This window comes from Ovis aries, chromosome 8 (genome assembly GCF_016772045.2).
Source record: "Ovis aries strain OAR_USU_Benz2616 breed Rambouillet chromosome 8, ARS-UI_Ramb_v3.0, whole genome shotgun sequence".
NCBI lineage: Eukaryota > Metazoa > Chordata > Mammalia > Artiodactyla > Bovidae > Ovis > Ovis aries.
In genome coordinates, this window is record NC_056061.1 from 40214570 (window position 1) to 40239690 (window position 25121).

A 25121-nucleotide genomic window follows, 5' to 3' on the forward strand; every position below is an offset into this window, starting at 1 on the left:
GTGACACGTTCAGGGGTCAGTCTAGGGGCCTCTGAAATCTTCAGTTATTTCAGTCTCCTGCGCTTCCAGGGCTGGGGTGAGACTCTCATCACTCTGTTGGAGATAGAGGAAGAAAAAGCAGGAAACACAGGACGAAACGCAACTCCAACGGGCAGTCGCCAGCGGCGCGCATGGGCTTTGGGGGCGTAGGTGTGCGTGGCGCCAATGAGGGGGCGGGAAGACAGGACCCCAAAAAGGATGGGAGAGGTTAGGAGAAGGGGTGAAGTTCTAACACAGTCGTGGGGCGCCAGCCACCGGCGAGGGCAGCCGGCCGGTGCCGGGTCCCAGCACTTGCCCTGTTTTCGTCCAGGCGGAGCGGCGACCAGACCCGGCGGAGAGCGGGGGCGGCCCTCTGCGTCTTTGCGGTTCCTCCCCCTCTTTCCCTGCCCCCTCCCCCGGCCGCCGTCCTGAAAGGCGGCGTGCGCCTTTAAGAGGGAGCTCGGTTACCCCGGGGGCGGGAGCCCCTCGGCAGAGAGCGAGGCGGCGGCGCTCTCCGCGATGCTCCTCACTTTCTGCTCCTGCTCCCGCCGCGACTGCCGCCACCCTCGCCGCCTCCTCCTCCGCCTCGAAGCGTCGTTTTCTGCAGCCGGGGAGAGAAGTGCTATGTCAGGAAAGTTCCGGGAGGGACTGGCTGGGGCCATGCTCCCCGGGCTCTCCTGCAGGCGCCCGCGCGCAGCCCTTTGTACGAGGTGAGGCGTGGGGTCCCCAGCTGCCCGGGGACAGGTAGCCGTCCGTGGGGAGCGCTTCGATTCGCCGCGGTGGGAAGGGTTGTGGCGTTGGGCGGAGTGTGAGGTGGGGGACGAGGCCGGTGAGACCGAAGTTGTGCCGGAGAAGCTTGGGTTTTCGGGAAGGTTTTTACAGCTGGACTCGAGGGATTTCGGCAGCCGGCGCCACACGGTGGGGCCCGGCCCGGGCTCGGTGGCCCCGGGCCCCGCCTCGCGTCCCCTCCCGACGCCCCCTGCCCCGGCCCCTGCCCGCCCGAGCCTTGAGGCCTTCGAGGAAAGCGCTCAGCTGCAGGTCGGCACCCAGCGCCGGGTTTGTCTCTGCCGGCTCTCCCCTCGAGATGCTGCGAAGTGCTGGGAGTGAGAGGAAGGGGATGGAATCCTCCTGAACTTTTACACTGCGGGCTCCTCACTCCTTAGGGATGCAGTTTCCTGGTTTGCCCAAGTCGGAGGACTCTTTCCAGCTCCAGCAATTCAGAGAGGTTGCCTTTTACAAGTGGGTGAGCTTTCCGCGCCGTGGTTCCTCTCAGCCTTGATCGGGCTTCAGCATTGCATTGATTTTAGTCCTCATTCCTCCGCCCCTTTGGGGATTTTTTTTTTTAAAGAAAAAAAAAAATATCCTAGAGGATTAGGGTGCTGAAATAAACAAGGAAACAAAACCCAATAATGTATTTTTATGAAATTTACCCCCCAAGGCTGACTGAAATGTTCCAAGTGATCTTTTTAGTCTTCATGAAATATTTAGTCTTGATCTTAATACTTATGAAAGGCAGGTATCCCTGTAGTAGAATGCAGTATTTTTTGTTTGTTTGTTTGTTGGTGGTGAGGTGAGGTTTAAAGCATGTTTTATTAAAGAAGGATTTTTTGTTTATTGATGAATTTGGTTTTCATTATATCTTAAATTAAGAAGACTCCAACTAATTTTAGGAGTAGTATTTCTAAGAATCTGAAGCAAAACCTCATATTTCATGCATAATCCTTCTTGCTTCAGGCAATTTTACTCTTGGATAAGGTATGTAATAGATGTAATTATTTGATGAAACCTAATATATAAGTTCATTTATTGCCCAAATGGCTAAGTTCCTTTTTTCATGTATCCTGTGGGTAAAGGAAGCCTATTTTCTCACATTGCCAGTTCTCTTCCACCCCTGTCTATCCCTGTTTCTGTCTTCTTCACTCACATTCTATATATCCGTTGTCACATGCAGATCACAGGTGCTGATGGCAAGTCCCTGTACTTTGTGAAGTGTTGAATAGCCAGATATTAGTGATGTAATTGATTATATCCAGATTATTTTGAAAAATAAAAATAGAATGTGGAAGCTTTAAAGAAAAGTGTCATGAAGTATTTTAAATTCTCAGGTATATGCTTTACATGTAACTTGTGTGTGGAAAAATGTACTGCGGAAATAGGGTACGGTAGGAGACAAGTTACTTGTAGTGGGGAAGTTTTGAAAGAAAATCATTCTAGAATAAACATTAATATGATAACTTTTTGTTTGGGATATATAGATTTTCATTTCTGAGCACAGTTTTGTCACTCTGCTGTCAAATATGTTAAAACCTTAAAAAAAGAACTCATCTCAAGCATTTTCTGAACATTTGTAGCAAACTGAGCATTCTTGGAAAAAATTTGCTTAGAAAAAGTCACATACTTAAAACCCACACTGCAGTTACTATTTTGCCATAAGTTTTCTGGACTCCAGGCAAGAAAATACTGTATTCAGAAAGAATTGGGGGTTCTAAGGTGGATGTGACTTATTTCCTAGAACTGTGTGGATTAATATGAGTACCTTGAGATTTGGTATACGATTTATTTGATTGAGGTGATGGTTTTGTGAATAATTCTTTTTGAAACTAAATATATATTCACATATATATCACATATACATATCACAAAATTCTTATCTATCTATAGATGTGGGTATTCATATATTTCTGTATCTTTTTATATCTATAAGAGGGTAAACTGTTCAGGGACTCAATAATACTCCTGTACTAAGACTGGCATATCTAAAAGATGGGAAACTGAACATGTTTCTTGCTAGGGCTTGTCATTGATTTTAGCAATTTCATCAGTAGCAGATAAGTTAAAAGATACTGTGTTTTCTAGCATGTTCTTGTTCTCACACCAGGCTTGAGCCAGGGAGCCATATTCCAGTGGTCCTAACTCCATATTTTTAAAATGGACTGAGTTATCATACAATTGGTTGATTGGATCAGGCATTTCTTAAGCTTCAGTAATTTATCTTCAATAGAGGAATCCTGGCAAAATTTAGCTTGTCAATATAGTGTTTTCTTCTTCTAATTACTTTCAAGCATTCCCTATTGGCCTGGGACTTAGAGAGTAGACCTCAATAGCATGGGAGATAAACCTTGGGTCAGTTTTGGTGCTCTAGTTTGTGAAATGATGTCTTGAGTATTTGATATGAGAGAGATACCCATTTATACTTGGGAAAATGATACATTAGGTACAGTGCTCCAATCTCAATAAACAAAACTTTGGAATATTTCTTATCATGTTCCACAGCTGAAGCTGCTGCATCTCAGCATATGTATGAAAATTAGAAATGAAATGATTTTTTAGACATTTTTTTCATTTGCTGGGCATTTACCAGAAATGAGTTTATGTTTGCTGCAAGTGTCCTTTACTTTGTTGCTTGTGGCAATTTTTTCTTTTTCCTTTTTTTTTTTTTTTTGCTACTGTGATGTGTATTGGAGAAGGCAATGGCAACCGACTCCAGTACTCTTGCCTGGGAAATCCCATGGATGGAGGAGCCTGGTAGGCTACAGTCTATGGGGTCGGGAAGAGTCGGACACGACTGAGTGACTTCACTTTCACATTTCACTTTCATGCACTGGAGGAGGAAATGGCAACCCACTCCAGTACTCTTGCCTGGAGAATCCCAGGGACGGGAGCCTGGTGGGCTGCTGTCTCTGGGGTCGCACAGAGTCAGACATGACTGACGTGACTTAGCAGCAGTGATGTGTATATTTAGGATGAGTTCTTAGTATTTACTTGAAATGGACAGTGCTGTGTTTCACAGAGTTTATTTTGTGTCTTTTCAGCTTAAAAAATAACATTTGAAATGTTTGACTATATGTGTGAGATCACAGACTTTCAGCATGATGGGATCTTGGTCCATTACAGTTTCAGTTTCCTGGGAATTTTCTGTTTAAGGTCAGACACGGCCCTGATTTGAACTGGATGATCTACAAAATAGGTACTTTTGCAACCACAAAATGTGGAGAACATTCCAAATAATTTGCAGTGTGGGTAGCCCAACATGCTTTAGTGTTTAGTTGGCTTGAGGCAGTGTGCCATGCTTGTAAAAAATGGTTTTTGAAGCTGACAGCAAGCTGTTTCATTCTTTGAGTTTGACGCTTAGGATAAAGTGTCTTTTAGCCTCTGTGCCAGTAAATATGGACAGGATTGGTATTATTAATAAAAGTACTTTTGTTCCCATTTCTGTATAATAGATTCAGAAAACTCAAGCATGAAATAGCTTAATATACTAGGAAGCTCATTCATATTCATTCAAAATGTAATGAAGGTTTGAGAAGGTTGGATTTTAACAGAGCTTTCAAGTCCTGGGCAAAAGAGTTAGGAGGATCATCTAGTGGTCACTCTATTGAAATTAATAATGACACTATTATTAACAGTATTTCCTTTGAGTGATAAATCTCCCAGGCCCAACTTTGGTTAAAAACATCCCCACTGTGCCAATCACCTAGCATATATATTAATTGATTCTTAATCATTTGAAACCCTCATGTGTCATTGTAGTCATAAGCTTTCGGTACCTTTGGTTTTTTACTGAAGCTTCTTGATTAACTTCTTTTCTATCAATTGATGGAGCCCAGTCTACATCATTAAAGGTGCTTTTTTTTGGCTGTGCTGGATCTTCTATTAGTAGTTGCAGTAGCTAGGTTTAGTTGCCTTGGGGCGAGTGGGATCTTAATTCTCAGACCAGGGATTGAATCTGCATCCCCTTTATTGGAAGGGGGATTCTTAATTACTGGACCACCAGGGAAGCTCCTTCATTAAAGCATTTTAAAATACGTTACACAATTTTTTTTTTTAACATGAAAATGTCTAAGGATTTGCTTTGGGGAGTGCAGCAGAAGTGATATGATTCAATTCTGTATTGTAGCTCATACCTTCCAAAGGAAGGTGTGTTCACCTCTTCCTTTTTTTTTTTTTTTTTTAAGCAAAAACAAATGCATAGGTAATTTTAGAGAAAGAACATTTGCAGGCATTTAAAGATGCTTGGAGTTTCAATCAAAATAAGGGTTTCAGCTTAGAATTACCTAAGAATAAGTTAACGTCTGTACCAGGTGTTCATTACAGTTTCTGGCTGAGAGTGTCTGCTGCTGATCTAAGTTGGGATCCTGGGAAGCTATAGATTCAAAGAGAGTTGAAATGAAAAGGGGCTAATTCCAGGCATAGCATCTATTGCCTTCCAGAGCAAAAAATATTTGCCTGAATGTGTACTTCTAATAAAATCAACTTTTCATCATTTTAGCTTATTTTTTTCCATTTCCTCCAGGCTATAAATGAAATATGGTGTTTTCATTTTTGATTAACCTTCCACTTCTAAAATTTCACACTGTTCAGGACTAGCTTTTAAGACTCTGAGCTTGTTCCCAGCAGTACTTTCCAAATATTTTCCCTTCTTTTGAATTATTGAGTTCTTTAATGATACATTATGAGGTTTGAATTTAAGGTTCCTCCATCTTCCTTAATAGGCCTTGGTTGAATTTACTTCTTCTTAAAGGTGCAGTGATGTTGGTCACTTCTCATTTTTGTGTCTATATTTCATGTATAGTTGCTCTTATAAGGTTTCAAATCTTTATTCTTTATTCATATGCGTGAAAAATTTAGAAAATCCAGACAGGCCAGAAAAGGAAAAGAAGAATTACACCTATTAACATTTTGATATATATTTTATGTACATAAAGAAAAAAACTTTCATTTCTTTACAATGATACTTACTATTTTATTTCTTTTAAACTTTCATACAAAGATGAATCACATCCCATATCATAGAATGATCTTCTGTAGCGTGTTTTGAATATTAAATAGTATTTTGTTCTATGAATGTGTCATATTTCATTGGAGATATGCCATAATATCAGGCAGTTTTTCCTTTTTTAAAATTGCTGATATATAGCAGTAAATACCTTAAAGCTCAGTTTTTGTATATATCTATGGTTATTCCCTTTGAGTAAAACCCTAGAAGTCGAATTTTGGGATAGGGATAGAGGACACTTATGTTTTTAATTGACCTCAAGGCATTTTATTAGTCCCAATATAAAATCTGTAGAGTTATCATAGCTTTCCTTGATTACCTTCTACGGTCCTTTTGGTTAGTATAATATGAAAGACTCAAGTCAGATTGCATTTGAACTCAGACCTGACTGACTAGGGCTTTATCCAAGGTAAATAATGCTAGGTATAATATTTATAAAAACTCAGCTATAAAGTACAGCCTCAATACCAAACCATCCAATAGTGCCCAGTTATAGCCATAAATGCTGTTTCCACCTAAACAGGAATAGCAGTTGATAGCTTGCCCTGAGAGTTCTCTTTTATTCTTAAAAAATTTTTTTAAAAACATATTTGTTTGACTATGCTAGGTCTTAGCTGTGGCATACAGGATCTTCACTCTTCTTCATTGCACCATGTGGAATTTAGTTCTCTGACCAGGGATTGAACTCCAGTCCCCTGTGCTGGGGGCACGGATTTTTAGCCACTGCATCACCAAGGACATCCCTCTCTTCACTTTCAGTCTCCTTACTATATTACCATCTGAACTACTGGCCATGTACATTGATATATCCATAATTGCTGTATGGTAGAGTAATTAAATATTGTTTCCTATATATCCATCTCTAAGATTTATTGATTCTGTTTTCTGCCCTTTGCTGCCAACAGCTAGACTCTTAATGTCTTCTGTGTGTTTATATCTCTGTATCTGTATTTTATATATTTATCTCTTTCTCGCTCTCTGTCAATAATATAGAACTTCATCATAGCCAGAAATTACCTTTTGAAATCAGATAAGTGTCCCTCTGACTACCACAAAAACATAGTTACTCCTGGGAACAATTTAAAGGATATAAAATGGGCAAAAGCTAAGAAAAGGACTTGTGTGAAAAACTCACAGATCGATAGTTTAATGTAGAGAGAAATTCTCTTCTTCATTTTTATGATAAAGTTATCTTTAGCTGTCAGACATGACCCTAATGATGGCAGAATGGCATTTGTATTTTCATGTACATTTTTCATTTTTAGAATTTAGTTCTGGCTGTAAAAAGGAAACAGAAAATAAACACACACACACACATATTTTCTGGGTCAGTTGTTCTTTTTTCAGACATTGTCTTCTCCACTGTGTGGAGACCATGTCCTTTCCTCCTTTTTCTAAGTCACGCTGAGCTTCTCTCCCCTTTTTAGTGTTAGTTGCTCAGTGTATCTGACTCTTTGCAGCTCCACGGATTGTAGCCTCCCAGGCTTTGTGACCCCACGGACTGTAGCCTGCCAGGCTCCTTTGTCCATGGGATTCCCCAGGTAAGAATACTGGAGTGGGTTGCCATTTCCTTCTGCAGGGGATCTTCCTGACTCAGGAATTGAACCCAGGTCTCCAGGATTGCAGGCAGTTTCTTTACCTATTGGGTGCTTACCTGTTTTAGCATTCCAGAATAAATTTTTTGTTTAGATGAGTTATTGTTATATATTGTTATTATACTCAATTTTTCCCTTTTAACTCTTTGTGGTATAGATATGTGGATGCATCTTTCATTGTAATGAACAGTTATTAATAAAAAAAAGGAGTTTGAGAATCTCAGCATTTATATTTCTTAGTACTCAGTTGCTGTGGGTTAGCTATAAAAACTTAGATACAGTGGTAAAGTGAAGTCAAATACAAAAACAACTGAAGTAATAAACTTGATTACCTTTGGGTAATTATTTCATTCATCAGGCCATAAAACTAAGCTTTTAATATTTTCTTTGTTCCTTTTATGATATAACTTTTCTTTTGCATTCCAAGTTTTAAAATCTTTTAAATCCTACTAATTTCTCTAATCTTTCATAAGGACCCCCCAGAATAGAAATGATCTCTGAGGCTCACATAACAGAATCTCATTCTGGTAAGATCCTTGCTCTTATCTGGATTCTAGGTTGGAATGCAATTTTAGGAAAAGATCCTTCAGGTAATTCTTTTTGAAGTGGATAGACAGGGAAGACTCACATGAAAAGCCTCATTGCATAACATAAAGCATCCATTTGCTTTGTGGCCCTTGTAGAAAGGAAATTTTCTGTTTGTTTAATATAAACTGGAGACTTGGAGTGATCACTGCATTGAATGTTGTCCCTCCCAGTGTCTATGTTAAATTCTTATTCTGTTCAGTTCCAACATAATCAATATTCTGCATATAAGAGGAACATTTGCTTCATTAGCCATCAGATGAACTCTATATTTGCACCATTCTAGGGCAATGGTTCTTGCCATTACGAAATCTGTATTGAGTTCACCCACATGGCGCAGCTGTAAAGAATCCGCCTGCCAGTACAGGAGAGGTAAGAGACATGGGTTTGATCCCTGGGTTGGGAAGATCCCCTGGAGTAGGAAATGGCAACCCATGCCAGTATTCTTGCCTGAAAAATTCCATGGACAGAGGAGCCTGGTGGGCTACCGTCTATGGGGTCGCCGAGTCGAGCACAACTGAGCACACATGCTCGTGTGTGTACTCATACACACTTGTGCACACTCATACACCACTTCCAGATATCACTGTCACAGGCCACATCTGGTGGAAGGAATCAAATGAGAGTCAGGCATGAATGAAGTATAATAAAACCAGAAGAACTCCACATAAGCTTCGACAGTGATGCTTATATAGCAGTATTTAGTGTTTTTTTTCCTCACTTTTTTGTTTAAGAGGAAATCCAGGAATTGTAATTCTCATGATTATGTGTACAGTTGACTTTGGGTAAGTGAATTCCCTATGGTTCCTTGGTCTTAACTCCCATATGTCAGTTGAATCAACACTTTGTGAACTTGCAAAGCTTTCTGATGCTTTGGGTTTTGAGTGGTGGGCCAGAGGGCTTAGAATCAGGTACTTACTGGCTGGCACCATCATTGGGGCACTACCAGTGGGGAACCCAGCAACAGGTAAGCATCACCACCAAACCCCAAATTCATTTTCCGTTGTGATTTTGTGATGCATGATGAGAAATTGTTCTTTCATGTTTAGAATACAGCTATTTTATCAACTTAATTTTTTTATTTCTAAAGGTTCAAAATGAGCACTCCAGATTTTCTTTAAAAATTTTCGTTGCTAAGGTATGATTTTTTTGGTAGGGAGGGAGCATAGTAGGTGTTGGGAGGTGATTTGCAGTACTTTGAATTTAGAATGACAATTATGTAACCATTTTTACTTAGATCAGTGCTTCCCTATAGTTGGATACACAGCAAACTTGATTGAAAATTAAAATTTAGAAATAACAGAAATGGAAATAAGGTTGTGTTAAAGGAAAGAATTATTTTATTGATGAACTCCTTCCTTTATTCATGAAAGGTATTAGTAGAGAATCCTTCAGCTATCGCGGTTTCAGGAAACATTTTCTTGAATTTGAAATTATTTGTGAACAATTTGGTTTTAGAAGATTTGGTCCTTTTTTAGGACTACATGCATTTAGTAAAATTTTATTCTTGTAGTAAAAGCTTCCTGCTTTTAGTCTTCATTTATTTTCTTTTACTTCTTACCCTGTGACCTACTTTTCTCCCACCCTTCCATCAGAAAATAAATAAAGCAGAATAAAAAATAAACTATAACTTCAAAATCAAAATATATAGGCGTATCTCAGAGATACTGCAGACTTGGTTCTAGACCACGGCAAGTAAGTGGACACTATTAATATAGTAAATTGAGTCATGGAATTTTTGGTTAGCCAGTGCGTATGAAAGTTACGTTTATGCTATTCTGTAGTGTGTTAAGTGTACAATAGCACGATGTCTAAAAAAACAATGTGCTTAACTTAATTAAAAAATACTTTATTTCCTCGGTGTGTATGCCCAGAAGTGGGATTGCTGGGTCATAAGGTAGTTCTATTTGCAATTTTTAAGGAATCTCCACACTGTTCTCCATAGTGGCTGTACTAGTTTGCATTCCCACCAACAGTGTAGGAGGGTTCCCTTTTCTCCACACCCTCTCCAGCATTTATTGCTTGCAGATTTTTGGATCGCAGCCATTCTGACTGGTGTGAAGTGGTACCTCATTGTGGTTTTGATTTGCATTTCTCTAATAATGAGTGATGTTGAGCATCTTTTCATGTGTTTGTTAGCCATCCGTATGTCTTCTTTGGAGAAATGTCTATTTAGTTCTTTGGCCCATTGTTTGATTGGGTCGTTTATTTTTCTGGAGTTGAGCTGCAGAAGTTGCTTGTATATTTTTGAGATTAGTTGTTTGTCAGTTGCTTCATTTGCTATTATTTTCTCCCATTCAGAAGGCTGTCTTTTCACCTTGCTTATATTTTCCTTTGTTGTGCAGAAGCTTTTAATTTTAATTAGATCCCATTTGTTTATTTTTGCTTTTATTTCCAGCATTCTGGGAGGTGGATCATAGAGGATCCTGCTGTGATTTATGTCTGAGAGTGTTTTGCCTATGTTCTCCTCTAGGAGTTTTATAGTTTCTGATCTTACATTTAGATCTTTAATCCATTTTGAGTTTATTTTTGTGTGCGGTGTTAGAAAGTGATCTAGTTTCATTCTTTTACAAGTGGTTGACCAGTTTTCCCAGCACCACTTGTTAAAGAGATTGTCTTTACTCCATTGTATATTCTTGCCTCCTTTGTCAAAGATAAGGTGTCCATATGTGTGTGGATTTATCTCTGGGCTTTCTATTTTGTTCCATTGATCTATATGTCTGTCTTTGTGCCAGTACCATACTGTCTTGATGACTGTGGCTTTGTAGTAGAGCCTGAAGTCAGGCAAGTTGATTCCTCCAGTTCCATTCTTCTTTCTCAAGATTGCTTTGGCTATTCGAGGTTTTTTGTATTTCCATACAAATCTTGAAATTATTTGTTCTAGTTCTGTGAAAAATGTGGCTGGTAGCTTGATAGGGATTGCATTGAATTTGTAAATTGCTTTGGGTAGTATACTCATTTTCACTATATTGATTCTTCCAATCCATGAACATGGAAACAACCTAGATGTCCATCAGCAGATGAATGGATAAGAAAGCTATGGTACATATACACAATGGAGTATTACTCAGCCGTTAAAAAGAATTCATTTGAATCAGTTCTGATGAGATGGATGAAACTGGAGCTGATTATACAGAGTGAAGTAAGCCAGAAAGAAAAACACCAATACAGTATACTAACACATATATATGGAATTTAGGAAGATGGCAATGACGACCCTGTATGCAAGACAGGGAAAGAGACACAGATGTGTATAACGGACTTTTGGACTCAGAGGGAGAGGGAGAGGGTGGGATGATTTGGGAGAATGACATTCTAACATGTATACTATCATGTGAATTGAATCGCCAGTGTATGTCTGACGCAGGATGCAGCATGCTTGGGGCTGGTGCATGGGGATGACCCAGAAAGATGTTATGGGGAGGGAGGTGGGAGGGGGGTTCATGTTTGGGAATGCATGTAAGAATTAAAGATTTTAAAATTAAAAAAATAAAAAACTAAAAAAAAAAATGCAAAAAAAAAAACCAAACAAAAGCAGAGACATTACTTTGCCAACAAAAAAACAAAAAACAAAAAACTTTATTGCTAAAAAATGCTAACCATCATCTGAGCCTTCAGTGAATCATAGTAGTAGCATCAAAGGTCGCTGATTACAGATCACCATTACAAATATATATAATAATATATATAATTATATAAATTAAAAAATTGAAATATTGCAAAAATTACCCAAATGTGGCAGACATGAAGTGAGCAAATACTGTTGGAAAAATGGCAGCAGTAGACTTCCTTCAATTTGTAAAAGATGAAATATCTGCAAAGCACAATAAAGCAAAGCAAAATAAAGCAAGGTAGACATAAGAGACCTGGGTTTGATCCCTGGGTTGGAAAGATCCCCTGGAGGAGGGCATGGGAACCCACTCCAGTATTCTTACCTGGAGAATCCCATGGAGCATGACAGGCTACAGTCCATGGGGTCTCAAAGAGTCAGAAAGGTCTGAAGCGACTTAGCACACACACACAGGCCTATACTAGTCTTCAGCCAAATACTTTTGCCTTTGTGCTAGTATGTAATATCATACTATCATAGGACATAACATTAGAGAATGTTGAAAGAAAATATGGACAAATAAATGAGAAATTATATTTTCTCTGTTTTCTGCTCTTGGGGTGCCCTCATTTTACAGCACAGGCAACAAGGTATAATCCAGTGGTTATTTTGTGTTTGTATGTCTATTTGGTATGAGTCAGTGTTCTCCAGAGAAACAGAACCGATATAGGTATATTTGATTTATTAAAAGGAATTGGTTCATGTGATTATGGAGACTGAGAAGTCCCATGGTTGGCCACCTGCAAGCTGGAGACACAAGAAAGCTGATGGTGTAGTTCTGAGAGCCTGAGGGGTGTTGGTGTAAGTACCAGTTGAAGGGAAAAGCTTAAAGTCCCAGCTCAAACAAGCAGAATTCGAATCCCCGCTTCTCGACCTTTTTGATTTATTCAGGCCCTCAATGGACTGAGTGATATCTACTCATTTTGGGGAGGGCATGTGCTTTCTTCAATCTAATACAAATTCCAGTTTAATCTGGAGCAACACCACAGACGCACCCAGAAATAATGTTTAATCCAGGCACCCTGTGTCCTAGTGAGGTTAACAGAAAGCTAACCATCACAGTGAGTCTCCCCACTAGACTTGAGAGTTATGTAGAATAAGATATACCTGTTGTTTTTCATTGTATGCCATGCTTAATCAGAAACTGGTGGACAGCAGATGCTTAATAATGATTTGTTAAAGGAAGGGAATGAAAGTAAAGAGTATATGTTAAGTGGTATAGTGGAAGAGTATATGTCAAAGATTTATAACATGAATAGCATGCTGAAAGACTATCAGGTGGATGTTAAGATGTGCAAGTGAGGTAATTTTAGTTGGCATATGATGATTCTGTTGACTTTTCCTTTGTCTTTATTTGGTGGCCACTTCAAATATTAAAACTAAAGTCTTCATAGATTTTTGAGCTCCAAGAATTTGAAGTATGACCTTTAGATTTTTCAGAATCTTCCCAAGTTAAACAAATTACTTTGATCATGGCAGTGAATCAAGGTCAAAAGAGAACTGCCATTATCTCTGAGGATGAGTCAGCTTTGCTCTTCAGCGATCCTATTTTGAAATGGCATGCCAAGAGCAGAATGATCTTTTGCTCTATGTTGTTTCTCTTGTACCATTTTCTAACTTCCCACTTAGGAAAATGTTTAGTAATTCCATATTTTCCCTCACATTGATTATTGGAATTTGCTAGGTAATAATTATGTTTACAAGGCCAAGGGACCAAGGATTTTAGCATCTTTTTAAAGGAATACATAAAAGTAAGATTGATACTTTTGAACTGTGGTGTTGGAGAAGGCTGTTGAGAGTCCCTTGGACTGCAAGGAGATCAAACCAGTCAATCCTAAACGAAATCAGTCCTGAATATTCATTGGAAGGACTGATGCTAAAGCTGAAGCTCTAATACTTTGGCCACCTGATGCAAAGAACTGACTCATTGGAAAAGACCCTGATGCTGGGAAAGATTGAAGACAGGAAGAGAAGGTGACAACAGAGGATGAGATAGTTGGATGGCATCACCAACTCGATGGACATGAGTTTGAGCAAGCTCTGGGAGTTGGTGATGGACAGGGAAGCCTGGAGTGCTGCAGTCCATGGGGTTGCAAAGAGTTAGACATGACTGAGTGACTGAACTGAACTGAACGGATAAAAGTAAGATATATATTAATATTTGATTGTTAGATATACAAGTATATACTCAAGAAGTTATTTGAAATATCTGGTGATTCATTAAGGTGTTCCAGGTCTACGTTCTGTGACATTTCTATTATACCATCAGAGAAATTGGTCTAATTGATGCCAGAGTGTGTGGGATACGAAGGTGGTGGGGATAGGGAATCTTAAAACACTGTTCCTATACCAAGAGATGATGCTTGGAGGAGACCGTAGTGTAAGTGTAAAGAGGAGACCATAGTGTAAGTGTATATGTCCCCTATTTGTTTTTGATAGCATGTCCACGAATCTCCAACAAATAGCACATTACCTGGCACATGGTTGATGCCCTAAACATTTTTGTTGAATTGGCTTGGCTGCACCTCTCAGGGGTAGTCATAGTCAGCAACAACAAGTGGTGTTCTGGAAAACAAGAAAGCCATACTGTAGTTGCATCTGGCGGTAGAGGAATAAACTGGGCATGGTGATAGTGGACTGTTGCTGGGTGTAGGAAGGACTATACAGACTTCGACCAGATTTGAAGCAATGACAGAAAAGCTGTATCTCTTTTGTTCTGAAAAGAGACTTTGAAGGTCACTTCTCTGAAATAAATGAGGCAGAAGCTGGAGTGAAGGTCAGAGGAAGAGAACCAAAGGTATTGTGTCAAAATCACAGTAAGAATCTTGAGGTGAAAAATGAGTTTAAATTCAGTTTGGGTGACATGTGGTTGACTTTCCTGGTGTCTCAGGTGGTAAGAAATCTGCCTGAAATGCAGGAGACCTGGGTTTGATTGCTGGGTAGGGAAGATCCCCTGGAGAAGAGAATGGCAACCCACTCCAATATTCCTTCCTGGGAAATTCCATGGACAGAGGAGCTTGGTGGGCTCTAGTCCAATGGGGTCAGAAAGAGTCAGACACGACTGAGTGACTAACACTTTATCATATGGAAAATAGTCATTTCCGAGAGTGAGGGATAGAATGCTCTGTGTCACTGAAGTGCTGGTGTTGGCGAGAACATGGTTTTCTTTTCTGAGTAGAACTGCCAGCTTATAAGTCCTGGGAATTGATGGTGTGCCACTTCTTTACATGTGCTGTTTCACTTAACAAGGCCCCACTGCAGCTTTAGCAGCTAAGGTACCCCTTGGTCATTTTTCTGAGGAGGATCTGAGAAAATGAGAGAGTAGGTAACCTGCCCAGTGACACATAGCAAGTAAGCAGTAACCAGGCACTGTGACCCCTGCTGCGGTGGACACAATGGGCATCTGGAGGAAGGACTTGAAAGGACTCAATAAAAATTATTTTTACCCTGAGTTTTGATTCCCTCCAAAGGACATGTCAGAATTGTATGTTGTTAAGAGAAGTGGAGAAGAGAGAGCAGCATTTTTAGAAGAAATATTTATGATGGTGGACACATTTAGTTTTAAATAGATAACTTAAGGCCTTGGAAACTTTCGTTGTGCTGTGTAACTATTAAAGAAAAATTAAATGTCGAATCCTCATATAGATAGTTGTGTAGGGTCAGATGGGTTATAGAGTTGCTTAAGGAAATGGTTTTAAAAAGTAGAGTGGCAAGCTGAGCTGTACCCAGAAATTCAGGTGACTGTAAAGCTGGATTAAAAAAATAAAGCTTTTGCAGAATATCATTAAAGCAAACAATAATTAGCAGCTTTTAAAAATTTCATTGATTCCCAAGAGATGTTTGTGGGAACCAGAAAAGTGATCTAGAGAGTAATGCGAAAAGATAGGCACTGTTTTTTGAATTAGTAGGTAATATTAGAAGAAATATGGGGTACTTTTAAAAGTAGTGATGATAGATTACCATATTTAAATTTTGCACATTGAAGGATAACAAAATTCTGTTCTTCTCATGTTTCTTATGCCCTTTACTGATCAGAGTACATTTCTTGCATAATAAAAGTACACTTGACCAAAGGATGAGGGACATTCTAAAAACTTTTACTTTTTAATGATATATAGATTTACAGTGTTGGTGTATTGATTTACAAAATGTTGTGTTAATTTCTGCTGTACAGCAGAGTGATTCAGTTATATGTATATATACATTCTTTTTCATGTGTTTTCCATTATAGTTTATCACAGGGTATTGACTATAATTCCTGTGCTATACAGTAGAACCTTGTTGTTTATCCATCCTACGTATAATAGTTTATATCTGCTAACCTCACACTCTCCATCCATCCCTACCCTGCCACCCCCTCTCCTCCTTGGCAACCACAAGTTTGCTCTCTATGTGTGTGAGTCTGTTTCTATTTCATAAATAAGTTCATTTGAGTAATATTTTAGATTCTACATATAGTGACATCCTGTGGTGTTTGTCTGTCTCTGATTCACTTCACTTAGATGATCATCTCTAGGTCCTTTCGTGTTGCTGCAAATGGCATTATTTCATTCTTTTCTATGGCTGAGTAGTTTTCCATTGTGTATATGTATCACATCTGCTATATCCGTTCCTCTGTTGATGGACATTTCGATTGTTTTCATCGAAAACTACTTGAATACTTTGAATAGTACTATTATGAACATACGGGTGTGTGTATAGTTTTGAATTAGACTTTTGTCCAGATATCTGCCCAGCAGGGGGATTGCTGGATCATACGGTGATTCTATTTTGAGCTTTTTGGGGAGCCTCTGTACTGTTTTCTCTAGTGGCTGCACCAACTTACATTCCCACCAACAATGTAGGAGGGTTCCTAAAGGATAAGGAACATTTGAGTAACTCTTCTTGTCACCATTTTGCAAATTTTTAAACACCGTCTTCTGTTCTACGCATGAACAGTAGGCATGTTGAGACAGGTAGGCGAATGCTTATTTTTCTTCCTTACTGTCAACACATAAGGAGTAGAGGTTTTTTTTAAAAGGAATATCTTACCATTAAACAGAATTGTATTTCATGTATTTAGAATACAAGAAAATATTCTTCAAGGAGTAATCTTGAATGTAAGAAAACTACTCATTTTACGAGATTTAGAAAATGAAGAGTAAGAAAAAGTGTAAATCACTGATATCACCGATGCTCTTGTTGGTCAGAAACATTTGTTCATATTTTTATATTTCCTTCTAATTCCTTTTAAGAACTTTAAAAATATATCAAGAGCATACAGTATATATGGCTTCATAGTCTGTTTTCTTTACTCAATCTGCTCACATAATATTTTCTTCTATCTTTATTAAACACTGTTCAAATACAGCTTTAATGGCTACATAGCATTCTGTTACATAAATCGCATAATTAACTCAATCTGTTTCCTTAATGTGAACCTTTAGATGAGTTTCATTTTACTCTGTACATGAATTTTTCACAGCCTTATTAGATTTATTTAACATATCATAAAATTCAGTCTTCAAGTTTATAGTTGTTTACTGGTGTTTGATAATTTTACCAAGTGGTGCAACTGTTACCATAATCAGTTTTAGAACATTGTCTCCCCCACCCAGTGAGATTCCTCATGTCCATTTGTAGTTAATTCTTCATCTTACCCCTGGTTCCAGGTGACCACTGATGTACTTTCTGTCTCTCTGATTGTCTTTTCTAAGCATTTCATCTAAGTGGAATCATGCAATATATGGTTTCTTGTGACTGGTTTCTTTTTCTTACCATATTTTTAAGGTTCATCCATGACATAGCATGTATTAGTACATTATTACTTCTTATTGCTGGACGTATTTCATTGAAGGGCTATACAGGCACACCTTGTTTTACTGTACTTCACTCTATTAAGCTTCACACATTGTGTTTTTTACTGTTTTTTTTCTTTTTAAATAAATTGAAGGTGTGTGGCAGTGCTGTGTTATCAGATGATGGTTAGCACTTTTTGGCCATAAGGTATTTTTTAGTTAATATATGTACATTGTGTTTTAGACATAATGCTCTTGCATGCTTAATAGACTACCCTATAGTGTAAAAATAACTTTTATATGCACTAGGAAACCAGAAAGTTAGTGACTCTCTTTGCTGTGATACTTGCTAAAATTTATTGTGGTAGTCTGGAACCAAACCCACAGTATCTCTGGGGTATGCCTCTAATGCATTCTGTGTATCCATTCACCAGTTGATAGACATCTAGGTTGTTCCTAGCTTTGTGCTATAAAGAATAATAATGCTGTGATCATTGACATGCAGGTCTTTGTGTAGACACACATTTTTGTTTCTCTTGGGTCAGTACTTAAAAGTAGAATTGCTGAGTTCTGTAGGAGTGTTATTTTTTTTTAACTATTTGAGAAACTGCCAACTGTTTTCCAAAGTGGTTCCATACTTTTACATTTTCATTAGGAATATATAAGGGTTCTTATTTATCCAAATCCTCACTAATGTTTGTTGTTGTCTGTCTTATTTATTACAGCCATTTTAGTGGGTGTTAATATCTTAATGTGGTTTTTAATATGCATTTCCCTAACGGCAATGGTGTTGAACATTTTTTCATGTGCTTATTAGGTATTTGTATATCTTCTTTGTTGTAATATTCTATTCATATTTTTGCCCAATTATCAGTTTAGTTTAAATGCTATTAAGTTGTAACTGTTCTTTGCAAATTCTAGGTACAGGTATTTTATTTGATATGTTTTTGCAAATACTTTGAATCTGTTTCTTGGTTTTTAAAATTCTTAATTATATCATCTGAAATGCAAAAAATTGAATTTTTATGAAGTTCACATTGTTAACTTATTCTTTTGGTGTCCCGTGTATGAATTATTTGCCTAACCCAAGGTCTGGAAGATTTTATATATATTTCATTACCTAAACTTTTAAAGGACATTTAAAAATACTTCTAAAGAATGGATCCTGAGAAGTACAAGTTTTAGAGACTTTTAGTAGTCAGCCTTTCATATTTGCAGTTTCTGCATCTATAGATTCAATGATCTGTGGATTGAAAAGAACTGAAAAAAATTTCAGAAAGTTCCAAAGAGCAAAACTTGAATTTGCATGTACTTGCAACTACTTATATAGCATTTATATTGTGTTAGGTATCATTTAAGTATATTATAAGATATAATATAAGTAATTGAGAGGTGATTTAAAATATATGGGAGGATATACATATCTTAATTGCAAATACTGTGCCATTTTATATAGAGGAGTTGAGCATTTGCAGATTTTGGTATCCATGGGGGGTCCTGGAACCAATGCCCCACAGATCCTGAGAGATGACGATATGTATTTTAAAAATTTTTGTTTATTTATTTATTTATCTTTGGCTGTGCTGGGTCTTCATTGCCGCATGTGGGCTTTCTCTAGTTGTAGTGGTTGGGAGATACTCTCTGGTTGTGGTGCATGGGCTTCTCATTGCAGTGTGGATGACTGTACATTTTTAATACCGTTTTTTGAAGTATTACATACAACAGGAAGATAGACAAGTCATAAGGGCAAAGCTCAGTGAAATTTTAAAAAATAAATCTGTGTATGTAACTCCCACATGGATCAAGAGAAAATGTTACTAGCTTCTCCGGAACCTCTCAGAACTTCCTATAAACTCCTTCCCAGTCATTACTTGTACTCTTTCCCCAAAGTTAATCAACGGTTAGTAACACCATAAATTAATTTTGCCTTTTTTGAATTTTATTTAAATGGAATGATATTACGTATACATTTTTGTGTCTTTTGCTTAATATTTTATTGATGAGATTCACTGATGTGGTTTATTGCAGTGGTTTGCTCATTTTCATGGCTGTATAGTATTTCATTTATGAATACATCACATTTATTTATCAGTTCTACTATTGATGTTCTGTTTTTGGATATTTTTAATAGTGCTGCTAGCAAATCCCAGGGATGGGGGAGCCTGGTGGGCTGCCGTCTTATGGGGTCGCACAGAGTCGGACATGACTGAAGCGACTTAGCAGTAGCAGCAAAATACTTGTACTTGATTTTTGGTGCACAAATGTGAGCTTTTCTGTTCAGTGTATACTCAAGGGTGGGATTACTAGGTTATGGAGCAGGCCTAACTACAAATTTACTATAAATGGCAAGCTGTTTTCTATAGCCAGTTACATTCTATCCCAGCATCAGTGTTTGAAAGTTTTGTTTGTACCACATCCTGACCAAAACTTGCTGATTTTCTGTCTTTTCAATTGTAGCCATTCTGTTGGATTTGTGTCTTGCTGTGGTTTTCATTTGCATTTTTCTGATGAGTAATGAGGAGCACCTTTACTTTGTGTGTATGAGTGACTGTGTGGCTACTTGGATATCTTCCTTTGTGATGTTTTTGTTCCAATTCTTTTGCTCATCTTTCAGCTGGGTTTGTTTATTTATTTCTGCTATATTTGTCCATGTGAGTCCTTTGTCAGTTATATGATTGCAAGTGTTTTCTGTTTCTTGGCTTACCTTTACTTTCTTTTGGTCAGTTTTTCAGTCTTTCCTTTATAGCTAGTGCTTTTGGGGTCTTATTTGTGTTTTAAAAATAAACTTGATATGGAGACTTCATTAAGATTGAGAAACTTAAACTTGAGCTGACTAGAAGCTGGTGTTTGGTGCTATGAGCGCCCTCCAGTTGCCTGGGTGTGCCTCTTCCAGGGCTGAAGTCTTTTCTCCCACCCTCCCTGGCCCTGAGCTCAACTTCCAGCCCCTTGAGACTGATATGGACTCTGTTCTGCTCAGTTTCTCAGCCTCCCAGCTGGCTCTCTTACTCAACTTTAAGCTTCTCAACGGTTTTTAAGCCTTTCAGCTGGCAGTTTTCAGGCTCTCAGCTTCTTGCTGCCTTGAGAAAACCTCTGAGCTGGCATTTTAGAATTGGCCCATGCCTCCAGGGAAAACCTATCTTTGAGTGCTGAGGTATCTCACTTTTCCATACATACTTCTCTATGAGATCTAGGCCTCTCAAGTTATCCCTCCTTTGGTAGCTCTTAGATAACTTCAAAGAGGTTTAAACAAATTATTCAGGCTCTTTTGGTTGTTTTTGTTTGGTGCATTGGTCTGCCACAGCTTGTTTTTCTTTGCCAGGACAGGAAGTCTTTAGGAGTTTTTTTTTTTAATTGAAGTATAGTTGATTTACAATGTTGTACCAACCTAGAAATGTTTTTTAAGGCTGTTGATAAGCTTGTTGAATTATAGTACAGCTACATTTCCATTGATGGAGTATTACTTTGTCAGAATTATTTTCATCTTTTTTAAACCTCTGAAAATTTGCTAAGCAAAAAAAACTTGTAATTTTTATTAAAATATTTCTTTTTCTTTTTATTCTAATGAGATTGAACATTGTTTCAAAAAATGATTGGTCTTTTGCATCTTCCATTTATGATTTATTTATTAATTGCCATGGTTTTCCATTGATTTTTAAGAACTATGTAATGATGCTTATATTAATAAATAATAATTTGTGAATTGAAGGTAAAGAATTATTACCTTAGTGAATTTAAAAATAATTGGCATTTCCCTTGGTCTTTATAATGTTTCCAGACTTTTGAAGGCAGGGGTTGTGTTTCTTCTTTTGTGTTCTTTTTTGGTATCTGTTAAGTGGAATAGTCCAGGTTATCATGAAGCAGATTGCAGTAAAAAATAATGCAGAGATAGGATTAAGAAGCTCTTGAAGATTGTTCCCTATGTGCACTGTGAAAATTTTCTTTGGTTATTGATTTATGTTATTTCATTTAGGAGCATGGCCTCAAGTCTTATTCCATTTTTGAGTCATTATCTTCTCTCTTGTATTGCTTCACATCACTAATGTAGGATCAAACTCTCCTTTGTGCTGTCTGTCCCGCATTTATTAGGGACAAATATCTGCCTCATAAATCTCCACAAATGTAAAAGAGGAAATATGTCTCGCCTTCCTCACATGAAACTGAATTAATGTCATTCCTAGAAGTAGCATATAAGTGCTGAATGGCAACCTTGCCAGTTGCATTTTAAAGGGGTTTAAGGATAAGACAGTTTTAGACTGACTGCAGAGTTCTAAAGCATGCATGTAAAGTTTTTAAAAATCTAAACCATTCTTCATTCACACTGTAACCCAGTGTTTGGATTTTAAGAAATCATCCAGACAGTTTAATTTTTACTGACATTATGAGAATGGTGTCTGAAGATGAGGGATAGTGGAATTTTCCTTATCATATTAGGCATACTTTGTCTCTCTTATTGTGGAAATATAATTTGGCTCGTAGAAATGTCCTTGTTTTAGTCACTGCCCTACCTTCTTTTTTTGGCCATTTCATCAACTCTGCATAAACTATAATATTTGCTCTCATGCTGCTGCCTATGGCCCTTGGGGAATGGTATTCTGAAGAAAAATTGGAGTCTGTGGGGAAGGCTGGTGTAAAAATAAAATCCTCAAGGTGTCAGACCTAGGATGTGGGCCAGATCTAGGGACAGCATTTTTAACATCGCAGATTGCTGTATTAAAGGGGACAAACGAACCTCTCTCTTTTCCAGGTGATGAGGAGGGCAGCGAAGCATTTTGAAAAGAGTAGGGACTTTGGATCCAGGCTGCCCTGGGTTCCAATGCTAGCTGTCCCACCAGCCCTGTGATTAGAGACAAGTCACACTCTGAGCCTCAGTTTACTTGTCTTCATTTGTCAGAAATAGTAATAATAATATGTGAAAGTCTGGTACATGGTGGGTGTTTAAGAAATGGGAGATATGATTACATTTTTAAATTTCCTCTCTTATTCTGATATAAGACTTTTCCCCCTCCCTTCATGATAATGATTCATGGACTAGAGCCAGGTTACCTAGGTGCTAATCCTAGCTCTGCAGTTTATTCACTGTGTGACCTTGGGAAAGCTATGTACTTTGTAGCTCAGCCTCCTCATCTATACACGAGGATGGTTTTGATGCCCACCTCCTAAATTTGTTACAGACACTAATATTTGTAAGGTACCAGAATAGTGTCCAGCTAATGTGTAAGCACTAGGTAAGAATTTGGTATAAAAAAGTAAACACTCAAAACTGACATGAATTGGTTATTAGTATTAATAGAAGCAATGGGACTGGGGTTAGATCTGGGGCACCATTGTTGTGTGATAAGTGATCGCCCACAGGTAAGAGAAGTAGACTCACAGGAGTTTGGTGAGATAAAAGTTGGCACCTCTGAAGCTGTCCCAAGTTCAGATGGCTGCTGCTCATCAGTAGGACCATCAGAGTGGTGGAGATGTTTGCTTTTAGTTCATTCTAATGAAAATCTGCAGAGATATGTCACAAGAATGGTTTCTGCTGTTCCCTGCATTAAGAAAGAGACCTAAAGGAACGGGAACATGACTCAGGCAAAAAATACTTCCATGCAACACTCAGCTGACACTGGCACTCCATGATGCCAGATAGCATCTCCTTCTGTTGGTAAATATATATATTTATATGTATATAAATAGTATGTTTCATGTATAAAATTGGTGGTTAAACAAATCTAAGGATTATTTTATGAGTACCATTGAATGTCATACCCATAAATTTTTTTTCATTTGCTTTGAATTAGCATAAATAATACCAGCATTGTCTTTTTTGTTGAATTTTTATAATAATTTTCTTTTATATCCGACATTTCAGGTAGTGTGAGTCTTCACCTAAGGATTTGTTTTAATACAAGTTGAGTTATCTGGTGGACTCATGTAGATGTTTATATGTTGCCATCCTTCACAGTTCACCCTTACGTTAAAAAAACAAAAACCCATAGGTACTGCTCAAAGAGACATCAAATAATTTAAAAGACATTTTAAAGGTGAAACAAACTTGTAGGGGAGACCCGAGAATGTGTCCATGTCTCTAAAATGAGATATGAAATGCTTTTTATGGCAGAGTGATCTTTCTCAGTGTCTCAAACATTAGAGGGTTTTTTTGTTGTTTGTTTAAAGAGAAAGAATAAAAACAGATGGGTTCAGTAATTTCTTAGCATCAACACTGAGGCTACTTTTATGACTGGGAATTTTTGGAAAGTTCACCACCTCTTGTTTTCTGCAGATTTCCATTGCCCTTAGTACAGATTTTAAGTTAAGAGTTAAGATTCACAGAATGGTCTATTTGCAGTGAACGAAAGAGGAAAAATGAAAAGCTAAGCTGTGATCCGCATGTGCACTGTTTTTCTTCTACCTGCACACCCACCCTGTAGGACAGAGCAGCTTAGCATTCTACCCCTCAGTTGAAAACCAGAGACTTCTTTTCTTAAGAAATCAAAGTGCCTCTGGGAGAGAATGGACTTGATTAAGGGAGTGCATATGCCCCAATAAAGCGCTTATCTTCTTTCTGTTTGAAGACCCATCCCTGCTCACCCTAAAATAAAGGCTGTCTTTTGTTAAGTCTAACATTTCCCTAATTTCCCTACACAGACCTCCCTGCCTGCTGCCTTATGCATAGAAGAGACTCTCAAAAAAGCAGAGGAAACCCACACCAGCCCTAGAGGGAAAAGCTACTCTCTCTTTTATTCAAAAATATCTACCAGATATATGACAAGAAACAAGAGAGTGATAAAACTAACAGAATAATTGTCCTTGGAAGAGACAGACTAATTAAGGAGCAGAAAAGAATATATGAAAACTTTAGGGAAGTTTCAAGAAAATGACATCTGGAAAATAACAGGATGCATTAAAATAGCAACATCAAAGAGTAAGGAAGAACTCTTGAAAACTAGGGATTGTTTGCTGAAGTTAAAATAATTAAATGGAAATCTTGAAAGTGAATATTAGAAATTTCCTATAACAGTGCAAAAAGAGAGGCACAAAACTTATAGGCAAAGAGACAGGCTCAGTCAAGTTGGTCCAATATCTGAATACTTGGAATTCCAGAAGATACAGCAGAGTAAATGAGGAGTTGAAAATACCAAATAAATAATAGAAACCTCTCTTGTGCTCTGGGAAATAATCCAAACCTTTGGACTGACAAGTTCTGAGGACCCGGCAAAATGGACGAAGGCAATATACTTGTGAAATTTAAGAACACTAAATATAAAGAAAAAAATCCGAGAGAGATCTTTTAGAGAGACATCTAGAGAGAAAAGGGAGATTGTCAAGTCACCATTAATCTTTTTTTTTCAGTTTTTTAAAAAGTATAAATTTATTTATTTTAATTGGAGGTTAATTACTTTACAATATTGTATTGGTTTTGCCATACATCAACATGAATCTGCCACAGGTATACACATGTTCCCCATCCTGAACCCCCCTTCCTCCTCCCTCCCCGTACCATCCCTCTGGGTTGTCTCAGTGCACCAGCCCCAAGCATCCTGTATCATGCATCAACCTGGACTGGCGATTTGTTTCATATATGATATTATACATGTTTCAATGCCATTCTCCCAAATCATCCCACCCTCTCCCTCTCTCACAGAGTCCGCAAGACTGTTCTATACATCTGTGTCTCTTTTGCTGTCTCGCATACAGGGTTATCGTTACCATCTTTCTAAATTCCATATATATGCATTAGTATGCTGTATTGGTGTTTTTCTTTCTGGCTTACTTCA

General features: G+C 38.0%; 1 protein-coding gene across 1 annotated transcript in view; it reads left to right on the forward strand.

Moving 5' to 3' along the window:
• The first annotated feature begins 546 nt into the window (after positions 1-546).
• The window catches only part of GPR63 (G protein-coupled receptor 63), a 72357-nt gene continuing 47782 nt past the window's right edge, over positions 547-25121 (forward strand). The window contains exon 1 of the mRNA XM_004011261.4: positions 547-728. The gene's annotated coding sequence lies outside the window, so the exon portion shown is untranslated. The remainder of the gene's footprint in view (positions 729-25121) is intronic.